Source organism: Gymnogyps californianus, chromosome 4 (assembly GCF_018139145.2).
Source record: "Gymnogyps californianus isolate 813 chromosome 4, ASM1813914v2, whole genome shotgun sequence".
Lineage (NCBI taxonomy): Eukaryota > Metazoa > Chordata > Aves > Accipitriformes > Cathartidae > Gymnogyps > Gymnogyps californianus.
This window is the reverse complement of record NC_059474.1, coordinates 73381905-73395194: the sequence shown is the minus strand read 5'-3', so window position 1 is coordinate 73395194 and position 13290 is coordinate 73381905. Positions and strand designations below refer to the sequence as shown.

General features: G+C 35.8%; 1 long non-coding RNA gene across 1 annotated transcript in view; it reads left to right on the top strand.

The window, feature by feature from the left end:
• Positions 1 to 12140, top strand: part of LOC127016039 (uncharacterized) — a 50087-nt gene extending 37947 nt beyond the window's left edge. The window contains exons 2-4 of the long non-coding RNA XR_007766426.1: positions 9849 to 9979; positions 10404 to 10669; positions 12066 to 12140. This is a non-coding gene — a long non-coding RNA (uncharacterized LOC127016039). The remainder of the gene's footprint in view (positions 1 to 9848; positions 9980 to 10403; positions 10670 to 12065) is intronic.
• Positions 12141 to 13290: the final 1150 nt, after the last annotated feature.

Below are 13290 nucleotides of genomic sequence, written 5' to 3'. Positions count from 1 at the left end.
AAATACAAAATATTCCTTGTACGTTCACCTAAACCGATGATCAAGCCTCACTTTTGGCATCTGTTTTAGTGGTGGCTGGTAGGATTTGTATTTTTCCAGTTTTAGAAAGAGACAGTTTTGGCAATGTCAGTCACATGTTCCATTTTGGTCTTGTCTTTTTAAATAAAAATAATTTGCTTTATGGATATAATTTTCTGGAGGGAGAATTGGGGAATTTTTTTGTTGGCTTTTAAATTTTAAATGCCTGTTCTTTCCTTTATCTCCTTTTCGTAGGTATACATTTACAGTTCTTCCATTTGAAAGGCAAGGTTAAAGTTGCCTCTCTAAATCTCTAGAATTAGCTTTAAAAAAAAAACAAACTGTAAAAATCTGAAATAAAAAAGTTAATAAATTGTTAAAGAACTAGTCTTCTATTTTTTAAATTGCTTTTAAAGCATGAGTAACTATTTTTCCAAATACGATGGCCACTTTTTGTTGTTTGGTTGTGGGTTGGTTTGGTTTTTTTTTTTTTAATTATTTAGTTAGACTCTAACCTAAAGAAATTAGGAGTCATTTGTGTATAGAAATACTCTGTGCTTCTTACTCATCATGGCAGTCTTGAGGAGTTTGTTAATGTAACTGTTGATAGTTTGCAGAGGAGTAAAAGGGATGTTACAGCATGGTAGAACAAATTATTTTTTTACTTATTTTCCTACCTATGTAGCTATGTAAGTTGGAAGTTAACATTTGTTCACAGATGTTGTGTGTAGGTTATACAAGTCATCACAAAAGAGTGCTTGTATCGTCGTTATCTTGCACCTTTTCCTTACTTTAAGATATGTAAATAAATCATTAAAAAAGGAGTATAGGTCTCTAAGGAAAACATGACACAATATCTTATTTTTACATGAAAAAATATGCCAAAAACCCGTAAAATTTTATATTGGATGGCGCTGTGGACCTAAAAGGATTTTGACACATGTATGAATGATACAGATGTAATTGAATAATCATGTCACACTCGGATTCATCAAGCAGCTTGCATTCTGCCTAAAAGTCAACTCAATGTTATTTACTTTTATCACAAGATCTTCAGCATCTTTGAATGGACACAAGCACACAGAAAGGGTGTTTGTTTGTTTTGTTTTGTTTTGAACAATTAGCTCTTTAAATAAGTGCTTTCTTCTCTCTCTCAATTATGCACTATTCTGCCCAGTATCATAAGCTTTGGATAACTACTTATTAAAGTTCTGTGTAATGACTCTGAAAAAGTAAATGAAAATATATAAAGAGGTAAAGGTAATATATGTCAAGATTATTATGAGCATTTTAAAACTATGTTTCAGGTGTATGTGCTTTTACATATAGGGCAATTTAGTATATAACAATACATTTATTAATGTTAGGCTGTACTTAAGATACGACTCATCTACACATAGATATACATATGCACACATGCACATAAATATTTTTATGTATATATAAAACTCAAAATCCTCCTCTTAGTAAAATCAGTGATAATCTTGTACTTTTTTCAGTGGAGGACTGCTTTTCGCCCCAGACCTGTAACATTTCAACTCGGAGTACACAAAATGACGTAAATACCTAAGTGTAATATACTATGTAAGGCATGTTCACTTATGGAAGTAACAACACTTATTACTCTGCATATTTAAAGAAAAAATATCTTATAGGGAAACATTTAAACGTATCTCCAAATTTGTAATACATTTTATCCATTCCATATTTATTTTCTGCTGTAGTCCTAGTCAGAAGGCAAATTGAGAAGTGCCCCATCAAGTGAGTTATCTCTTCTGCCACTTCCTTATCTTTCAGAAGCAAAATCCTTATCAGTGACAGGATCTGAAGAAGCCAGCCATAGACCATTAGCTCTTCATATGTATATCCTTCAGCTTCACCCCACGCAGGCTTTGTAGCTAATGGCATTCTAGATAAGCATCTTTCGGTTCTGTGTTTTAATTAATGATCATTTTTGCCATTATCAACTGTCTACTTCATGAGTATATGTGAGAGCTTTGCCGTGTATCATCAGTCAAATGCTCTGTATATGTTTTTGCTCACACACACACACTGTGACAGTATTTAATGCAAGCCTTAGTAACTTCCTACCTTGTCTGAATAATTAATAGACCATCCCATTTAAGGGTCTGCATAAACATGAGATTTTGTATGAGTCCTTTTTGTGGTCAAAAATATAGTTCTCATCTGGAATAAAAGGCCCCTGTATGTCACTCATCACAACAGGGCAAAATGCTTAGCATCTATTAAACTGATCAGCTGTTACATCAGAACTGCTGTTTAAGATCATTTTGTGCTGAATATTGCAAGATTTGTGATGAAAGTACCTGGAAGTGTTTGCTTTATTCTTGTACATTATCAGTTTTCTACCTACCCCTTTCAATCTGACTTGCTGATGCTCTTCTGGCCATAGTCGCTACTCTCAAAACATTTTGAATCCTGAAATGAGACAGAATACTTACCAGTTTGTCCTCTTTCTCCTCTTCCCTTTCCTCAGTGATGTGCATAGGAAAAAAAAAAGAGTAAATAACTCTGTTACTTGTTTCTTTTTGACAACAATTTGTCAGTTTATTTTTGTGTCTCTGTGTGTGACTGAGAAGGGGAATGGAATCTTTTATTTATTCTATGACAAAAATCTTCCTTTTACTGACATTGGAATTAAGTGTAGAAATAGTGCCAGCCTAACGAAGAAAAGTATAAAGCAAAAGATTAAGAAAATGGATTTTCTCCTTTTAGATGAAATAATTTCTCAAGGAAATGTATGAATGCTTTAATTGCAAAGCGAAAGTATTTTCACAAAAGGTAATGTTAAAGTGAAAGGTTTCTGAAATAAAGCATCCACTCGCCACGTGCTGAAACACAGTAAGAAACTCGAATTGTAGTGAGGGAAAGACAGCTTGCACTCTGAAGGACAATGAAGCTGGACTTACCTACTTCATTAAGGTAAACGAAAGCTTGTATTTACTGAAGTGAGCATTAGATCAAGGCCTGAACACCTGTACTGTCAGGCAGTACTTAAAAGTACAAACAAAAAAATGAGCATATTTAGCAATGAAATATAACCAAGATATTGCAAACATCTATGCAACATTAGAGTGATGACAAATGGGTTATTATATGTCTTCAGAATGGGATTAGTCTTGCACATAAATGTACCATATGGTACAAAGTGAAAAGTACATAAGGATCATTTTGCATATAAAAATTAAATACATATATGTAGACACACATAATATCCAAAATATGTTAATATATAAATGCATATATGTCACATAAAATGTGTTTTGAATAATAATATTCTCATAGGAAATGAAAGTAGTAAATACATTCTGTTTCTGTTACTTAGGTAGAAAGCATTATATGGTAAAATCTGCAGCTAAAACAAGCTTGTTAATGAACACGTGTATCAATTATGTAACTTCTGCACTCATTACAGTTTTGAAGATTTAGCCTTCAAAACAAAATGTGTTTGATTTCATGTACATTAATAATATTCCAAGTGACAGGTAAGGATGAATGTAAATGGATATTGAACATTTTTTTTAATATATATTTTTAGTTCAAAAGCTACCAGAGATGATAAACGCTTGCTCATCAAATGCAGCTTAGATGTCTCCGCAGTTTACACCACTGTCCGAATGAAACTATCAAGGACATGATACCAAATCCTTTGTTTTCTAGATGGTGGAACTCTCGCTTTAAAAAGGTTTCCAGTACTTAGGCAGCCCATGTAGCTGGGTTTGCATCTCTTGCTAGGCACATCTTGGTTAGTCCGTTACAATTACTAAAAAGCTCTCTAAACAGTGTAGAAGTGCTTTTAAAAAGAATAGCGGAAAACTTCTTCGTGCAATTTCTTCTGCAACTTAATGGCTTAAGGAAGGTGAAAGAATTTTTTTCTGTGTGTGGTGATCCTGAACATTTGCTTAACTATTTTCTTTCCATCCCAGTCCTACAGGACTTTCAAGAAGTGGATTTCTGTTTCCAGTACCTCTGTAATGAAGGGAGAAGGAAATTTGCTGTTCCCAAGGCAATAAACTGCCTTGCTTTGTTTTATTGTTTTAGATAATCGAATATCTGTGAAAGATATTCAATAAAGTCATTGGAGATTAGTCTTCTAGTCATAGAAAAGCACAGGGAGAGGTTTTTCTACTGGGCTTGATCTAGAAAATTTAATTTAGTGCCCATTGCTTTGTTGCTGGCGCCATCATCATGTATATTGTTTTGCACAGGGCCAGAAGAAAGCAGGCTGTGATATCCAATTAATGTTGCCTGGATGAGTGAAGAGCTATCATTTGTAAGAGTTGGCTCAGTTCACAACAGAGAAAGGGCCTGCATCTTATTTCTCACACCACAAGGGAACTGGAGCCTAGGTGCTGCTTTTTGTATTTGAAAAAGGGAAATATTCTTGTAATATTATTATTAATGTGAGTTCTGAATCCACTTCCTACCCTGTACTGATTGGGTTAAAAGAAAATTATTAATAAATAAATACTGGGGCTTGAAGCTGCAAATAGCACCGTCTTTGTTGTTAATGAACAGCAGAGGAATTATTTCGTTGTAATATCCAGCAGCTGCTAAAATCTGAATCCGTTGAGATTCACAATTATCATTAATGGAATATCGTATTTTCAGGATGGTGGAAAATAGCCAGGCCTTAATACAATATTAACAGGCAGAAACTCTGGATTAAATATTCATCTTGGTGCCTTTGGAGGTTATGTTCTATTGCTACCCTACAGCCCATTAGTAAATAATGATCTAGTAGCAAAACCTTCTGGGACATAGTATAGCTTAGTACAGAATTGCTGTGTAAAGTTAAATCATAGGATTTACATATTTTCTATTTTGTAGAGTCGTTACATTGTTTACGTGGAAAAAAGTCGAGTCAGTACTGATAGTCATCTAAATCGCGTCAGTAGAGGTAAATTACCAAAGTTGAGCTGGAGGCATTTTTAGCGCGTGATTCCACCAACACTGATGCGAGCTGCCTGGCTGCATACTGTACAACTCCTTGGCACGCTAGATGCTTGTCTTGCTCACCCTTGCTGGCCAGCATCTCTGTCAAACAGAGCTGTGCAACTTGAAGTAGAAGCAGAAAGAGAAAGAGATGATGAGGCTTCCGTGTGTACCTTGTCCTAGTAATCATAATAGAAACACTTTGATATTGCTAATTTGTGAAGGGATAACTGAATTTCCCATGAAAACAAAGACGCAAGCATTTCTCTGTCCTGTAGCGCTGGTAGAAAGGGCGGTGTTGAAATTGATTAGTAATGGAAAGTCGGGGCTTTGACATATCCATTTTTTAATAAAAAGGATCTTGATTTAAAATCAGTCTTTCATTTAATAAGCAAACATTCATAATGACATTGCAGCATCTCATGAGAGTTGTACTTGAGCCAAAGAATTTGCAACATGTGGAGAACAAGGATAAGTAGCAATCTAAATACAGCTTTCAAGATGAACTGTGGCTCGCGAGTCGCATGGTGTGCTGCTTTCTGTCTACACAAGAAGAAGAGGGGCATAGTGCCTCAGGGAAAATGTATTTCAAGTAGGCAGCCAGACTGCAACTCACAACTGACTCTTCGTCAAGAGTAGTGCCTGCCTGTTGTGTTTGAAACAAATTGGCAGTGTGAACACCGTACCAAGACGTTTCTATCTTTGGTGTCAAAGATGATGCAATTCGTTTGTATTTAAAAGTCAAAGAGCATGGTGACATGGATGACATTAGAAATGGTATCAGTTTGTTATTCAGCCACAAGTATGGACTAGCACAATTATAAAAGATGTGAAGTTATTTAATCTGCAGTGTAGTTAAATTTCTACCTTTTCTGATTCTTTTTAATGGATAATATCAGTTGTAACTGATGTGGAATAGGGAAGATTCAAGCTCCCTAGAACTGATGGTGCTGTACCTCTCTTAAGCCATAACAGTTCATGAAAAGCCAAGTTCTCACAGAGACTTAAGGCATACACATGGTTTCCAGTATGATTTCTGGAACACTTGAGAAAAGAAAATTGGGCAGATAGGAAAACAAGACACTTTCTTCCTTTGACTTGCAAACATACTAAATCACCATTTTATTTTCTTGCGTGGATTTCAATAGAGTGTGAATTATACATGACAAATATCTGAGAGAGATCTGGATGGATGGAAGTCTGCTGTTTGTTTTGTTTGTATTGTGTTTTGGGATTTTATGAGAGTGGAGATGTCTTTTTGTTTGAAAATTGTTGTAAGCCTCAAGAGGCTTAACAGAGTTGGAGCTTGTGCTAATGACTTCTTGTGTATTTCTGTGTTCCACTTAACGGTATTCAGGAAGTATTCTTATTTCCTAGGAAATTTGTTGAATATCCTCCTACGGGGTTTAGCTTATTTATCGAGTTAAGTAAGGATCCCCCTTATTTGTGTACATTAAACTCAAAAATCAATATAGTATACTAGTCAATATAATTTACTATTACAAGTGAGGTGGGTTTTTTTCCCCCCTAGGGAATTATCTTTTGTGTAATCATCAGTTGTGCATGGTAACATGTGGCTGCAATATCCCAACCCAAAATCTAGCTAGTTCATGTAAATAGTTCAGGAAACATTGAAGAGTTTGGTGCCAGCTCAGCTCAGACAGGTTTTGCTGGACACAACTCCTTCCACGTACAGCTTTTCTCACATACGTGCATCTCCTTTCCCAGGAGTCAGGAGTTCACAAGGGCTTAGCCAGTCCTGCGGTAGCTCCACAGATTTATTTTGCCATTTGTCCTGGCTAATAACTCATCCTCAAGTGCGGAGGAGCAAACTGTAGCAATACTAATGTGGTTTTCTGTAGAAGTATCTTGGGTGGAGAAGGGACAACAACAGGTTTTGCATTTTAAGATTTGCTGGACATGACTGGCACTGATTTTGTGTCAAGCCATTTTGCGTTTTCATATCCAGCTGTTTTGCATGCTGGAGCCTGGTGCCAAGTGCCATGTTTGGCTGACCTTCTTAGTTTCAGCTCTGTCTTATGTAATATAGAGATATTCTTGTCACACGGTTTCTTCTAACAAATTCTGATAGCTCTGAGATGGTTCTGTGCTAAACCTGGATGCTGCCGTGGATGCTGCGTTATGAAGACATCCAGATCTATGGGTGACTGGGATAGGGTTTCTTTCTTAATGAATGGCTGATAGTGATGGCAGCTATATTAATTAGAAAATAAAAAAAAAAAAAAATAACCCACAACCAGAAAAGAGACATTTTGCATATGAGTGAAGAATCTGGAAAGTGGGAGGTACACATCTTCGCATCTTATTTGTTAAGAAAGAAATGTTTTTACAAGTATCAGCAGGTGTTACGACTTACAGGTTGTATTGTATGTTTGCATAAAAATGTGACTGTACGAGATATTTTTATTTCTGGGCAGTAACTAATATCTCTGCATTATGAACTGCATATATATGCAGTATATGAGGATCTATAGTCATGGTAATCTTACTGCTTATAAGGAAGTATACATGGCAAATGATTTTATTTATTTTAATAATACTTGAACTAAGTATGAAATGAGTATAAACATGATACATAGATCTATATATATTATATATATATATCTCTTAGTTGATGGAATAGGTTCTACACTTGTGCATATGAAGGAAATGAACACTAATGCCATAGCTGTATAGAACTGCTGTGAATGTGAAACTAAATTTATTTAACTAGTCAGGCTGTGTGACTGCTGGAGTAAGAGGAGGTTAATGAACTTGCAATACGAACTTATACACTATGTTCAACACCATCTGACTTAGGTAATGGAAGAAATGTGTGCTGTAATTCATATCTAAAGGTAAAGGTGCCACTAGCAGATGTATCTGGTACTTTTGTTTCTGCATTGTGAATGAAAATGGTTGTACAAAATATTGGCAATGGCTTCGTTTCTCTCCTGGTAACTGCCCTGATTTTAGTTTGCAGCTGGTTTTACTCTTGATACAGTGTGAGGTTACACTCAGAAAAATGAGTTGCTCAGTTAAGTAACTGTGAAACATAAATACTTCAAGTTGTCAACTGCTTCTTATCTTTATGTGTGTGCGCATGTGCGCGTGTATGTATATATAAATATGACTTCAGAGGAAGATGTGATAGACTTACTCTGACTTTGCAGAAAACTATTTCCTTACTGCTTAAAAAGATCTCTACTATGGTTGTTTCTAAATCTCTTGATAAAATTGCAACTGTAGTTATTTTGCCCAGTGTTGAGAAGATAATCTTTGAAGAACCTGTTGGCTAGCTTTTGGGAAGTTGCAATATTGTGTTATAGTTGCTGTTGACCGAGAGTTACATAAACAAACATCTGGGAAGTAAATTTTGAGTAGACTTTTATTTGTCTTTTAACAAAGGACTAATCAGCATCTGGAATCTCAGTTTACTTGATGGATTTTAAATGATTTACTCTGAAAGGTACCATCTTCTTGGCTGTGATTTTTGTGATTTTTTCATAGCAGTTTATAAGTTGTGCTATCAGTTGGATTTTGACAAGTCTGAAGTTTTTGGGTAGGTTAAGAAGTCTACCTGATATCATTGACCTCAAGTACATGAGAAAGCGTCTATTCATCTCTTCTGAAAAACTGTCTTTCCGAAGCAATTGTAATTGTTTAGTACCTTTGTAGCACTGTAGTGAGAGTGCTCAGCCAAACCTCTGTTCCCTTGACATTTTTTTAACTATACTAGCTAAACAGATCTATCAAGTTCCCAGACAAAACCAAATAATCCACTAACATAATACATCTATTTTTTTATTTATAAATTGACATTGCATTTTCACTGTGTTCTTAAGTGGAAGAGTGCCAGCATAGCTGAAATATCTCTGTTTCCTGTAGCTCCTGGATTTTTTCTGTTGTATACTATCTGAACACTAAGAAAGCCAAGGCTTTACGTACTCAGCCTTTAAATGGCTGTAATTTTCACTTGCTAACTAGCAGAATAACCTTATCTACAGCTGTATCACAGTTAGTTTCAATCCAATTAATCATCATCAATATTGCCACCCTTCACATCATCCTCTGGAAAACTTAAAAGGAAAATAGCTTAATTAGGAACAGCAATGGCATTTCACTTTCAGAAAGATGGAATGTTCAACACACTGTGTTGGAACAACATTCTCCCATTAGAATAATTTACGTGGCAAACACTAAATAAATATGCATTCAATGGAAGGGCTTTGTGTGACCAGTGTACACAAAGCAATGTTTTCTGGTGCTCAGGAATTAGAAAATTATCATTATAAACAATTAATATTCTGTTATGTAAGCAAGTCGACATCTTGTGGTACGAACTGTACAGGTGATGCAAATTTTAAAATAGAATGAAATTTGACTACATGCTTATACTCGCATATTTGCCCTTTTATACTTTATATTGGTTGTGTTCCCATTTCTATCAATAACTTTTATTTGGCTTTTTAGCGGAAGACTAAACACTTCATGGTGATCTTGACTCTTTGCGCTGTGTGATTATGAATAATGTCCCTATACAGCGCTCCGTAACTCAAAGATGAAAAAGGCAACCCTTGTTTTGTAATGCTCAAGGAACATGTAAGTTCTTTAGAATAGGGAACGCATATTGCAATTAATTTCATTAGCCAAGAATAAATACAAAGGCAGAATGTTCTATGTTCTCAGAAACAGATTTATGGAGAGATATTAGATGAGTGCTCTGAAGAATAATATTTAATAATTGCAAGTGATTAGGGAGCTTGATGTTATATTTTATAAAAGCTAGAATTCTGGAGATGGATTACCCACTGCCCTAAAACTAACACAAAAGAACATTACGGATTGACCATAAAGTCTGTTTTCTTCCACAGATTTGTCCAAATGACTATCAAGGAGACTTCTGACCAGAAAATGACTCTCTCAAGTTCCTGTTAATCTGGAATCCTTTTATCAAAAGCAAAGAGATTATGGCCAGTCTCCTCCAGTAGTCTCTGTATTCCCTGTAAGTACTGTCTGTATCATCCAGGTGTGCTTAAAAATACATTGCTAATGCAAATCAGATCCAAGGAAGGTGTGTTGTAAATTCTATATATGTGTGTTCTAAATTATTTCATCTGATAGTTGGATTTATGATGCTTGTGGAGCCTAACGTCAAGGGGGGGCTGTTAGCATACTGTCTCCTGTATTGAGGGAGCAAGACCATCACCTCTTCAAACATGACTGGCCGAGCATGAAGCCCGCTTTCTCTTCTTGTCCCTGGCTGTCACAAGCTGAGTGGATTGATAATTAGTCTAACAACATGAGTTATGAAACATCCAGTCTGAAAATAAGAATCACATATGTGATAATCTTTTCTCATGTAGTACCTTAGTCACCTATTTTGAGTAAGAAATCAAATTTCCTGTTTCTGTTATTGTTTCTTCTAGGAAAATTGGTTTTCTCCCTTGCAGTTTTGCACAGAGGCAAAGAGCTTCTGTACTGTACTGGCTACTTAGAACAATGTAGGTCTTCAAAGTAGAGGGATAAGAAGTGAAGTTTTCAGGACATTGAGAAGATCTGACTGAGTTTGTTTTGCAAGAGGAGAAGAAACGGATTGCGATCGTTACTGATGTGCCTCGGCCGGTTACAGGTGTTGGGGTCAGAAGGCAATGGGTTCACCCTGTTGAGGAGCTGAAGGGAAGGAATTTCAGAGGTAACTTTTTGTAAGCCCAGTAGCAGCCATATGTCAGTCCCCAAATGGAGATGTGCGCTTTTCTTCCGCGCTCTTAAGAAAGCTCCCCAGATATGGTTTGAAACTGCGTTGGTTTTCCACGTGAAGGAGTTGCAAGAAAGCTGGAAGCCCAACCTAACTCCTGAAAATGGGAATGCAGCAATAATACAAAAATACACCAGTAACTGGTTCCAGCTTAGTAGTGATTCAGAGTGACCAAATAATATTTGATACAGGCAATGCAATAGAAAACACCACTTTCTTTTTTTTTTATCACTTGCAACTCCTGAAGTATTTTCTCTGTTAAGCGACACCCATTATCTGAGATTGCTCCTGCTACTTCCAGCACCTTTATGCGGCAAACTGCACAGCAAGTAAAGGTCAAATATAATTAGCTAGGGGAAGGAGCTGTTTGTTTTCATCCTTACCAGAGCTTTTATTTTTGTAATTATGAATAGAAAATAGGTAACATTACAGAATGAATCTCCAAGGAAAATTTAATACAGAGTGGAAACAATCTTTCACACAGTAGTAGCAAATTTAAAGTGTTTCTTATACTCCGTCAAAGTTTCATTCATTACTAGCCTGGAAATATAAACTGACTTCACAATGAGAGAAAACAAACCTCAAGCTTAATTTAAAACCCTAAAAAGCAATGCTAAAACAATTGTACATTTAAACTTTACAAGTGAGAAAGGAGCTGGAAAATGTATGGAAAGCTAGAGAGAGAGGGGAAGTGTGCTGTGTCATGACTAATGATACAGAAGCCTTCAAATGCCATGAACTGTCAGGAACGAATAAAGAACTGTCAGGACCATTTATTTATTTAATCTCCTTTCTCCGTCCTCTCTACCTGGAGGTCTTGGATATTATTCCTTCTTCATGTTTTGCTGCTGTACGGTTCTTTTGTTGTAAGCAGGAGTCCAAGAGCTCACCTATCCAAATGTCATCATCACTTTCCAAATTACCTGTCTGGTTTGTGTTCAGTTCACTAGCAAGTACAAATGTGAACTTCTTGAATCTAATGAGAACAGGGGAATTACAGCAAGAAAATCAGTTAGAGCAAGTTAATAAATGAGTTTCCCATTTCTGTTCCTTATTTCACTCATGATGGTTACTAGTGGTTGTGTGCATTTCACAATACGCTACGAAGAACTGGTATCCGTAAACAAAATTTGCTAGCAATGTGCATCCATAATTAGGATGATGGGATGCAAAATAAGCAGGCAACTGTCTGGATTTTAATCTCTCTGTGTTTGAATAGAGAACTGTGAGCATTCAGTATGGATATAACAACCTGACAGCTTAACATGCAGAATTCAAATACTTATTTGCACCTCCAAATACTGTTTTGGTGGTGGGTTTTTTTTCTTTTTAGGAAATGTAGTACAAGACATCAGAAAAAAAACCCACATGAAATGGCAGCATCAAGAATAGGAATGTGTGTGAGGAATGTGTAAGTATTTGTAGTTCTGGATAAAACCTGGAATTGCAGAAGTGTAAAAATAATCATACATATTTTACCTAATGTCACAGAAGCCAAACCCAAATAGAACCAACTTCTTAAACTTTGAAAACTTCTTGGTTTCAGCTGAAGTTGATCGAAGTGGCTTATATTTTAGTGAAAATTGGTTTTAGTCTCAACATTAAAAAAAAAAAAAAAAGAGGTTACTTTTTAAACTTAGATTAAAAAAAAAAAGGCATACCAAACAAACATCTCCCTGTTCTCCATAAGTATGTTAAATGATTTTTAATTTTTTCTCCCAAACAAGAATGCCTACACATCTGTTTTTAAATGGTGGAGCTGCCTCTGACTCTTTTAAAATAATGTCTTAATATAATCATAAGCACAGTTTTCACCAAGTCTTTATCAAAGCTACACATTTCACAGCCACCAATTACAGGTTAGTGCTGCATCCTTGACAGTTGTTTCAGAATATGTTAGTGGTGAAGGTGAAATGTAATTAACAGTATATATCACATAAATGTTTCGATCAATTTAAATTAGTCACTAGGTGGCCATGTATCACAGATGGAAGTGTGTTATTTAACAAGAAGAAAATCCTTATTAATAATGCAGTTCTTAGTCTAATAATGGATTAATATACATTGTCTTAAATGTATGCATTGTCTGACTTGATTACAGTAATGGGTCTGAAAACATGAAGCTTATTCTTCGCCTTCTTAGCATATGTATCTACAACACTTAAAAATAAAGTAGGCATTGAGATCACAGGGAAGGCTTGCTTGAAGACAGAAATTTAGATTTCTTTCGAATGAAACATTCTAGTGTGTGTATAGATATACATACACACATATATAGTATATATAGTGTACATCCTAATTCTCAGATTTCAGTGTGCTTTGTTCAGCATGGGGCTTGAGAAGGCAAGTGAGGGGATATCGAGTTATTTTGATAGAAGTCACTTCTATTTTCTGTTTCCTCATGAGGTGGCTTCAGAAGGACAGATTCATTCCCACAGAAGTTCTTACATGTGCTGCCTGTGGTTTTAATGCCATTAAATGAGTTAATATTTGCCCCATTTGCTTCCCTGGTCATATTTATTCAAGAGATATTCTTCACCATGTGCGGGATGATAAAT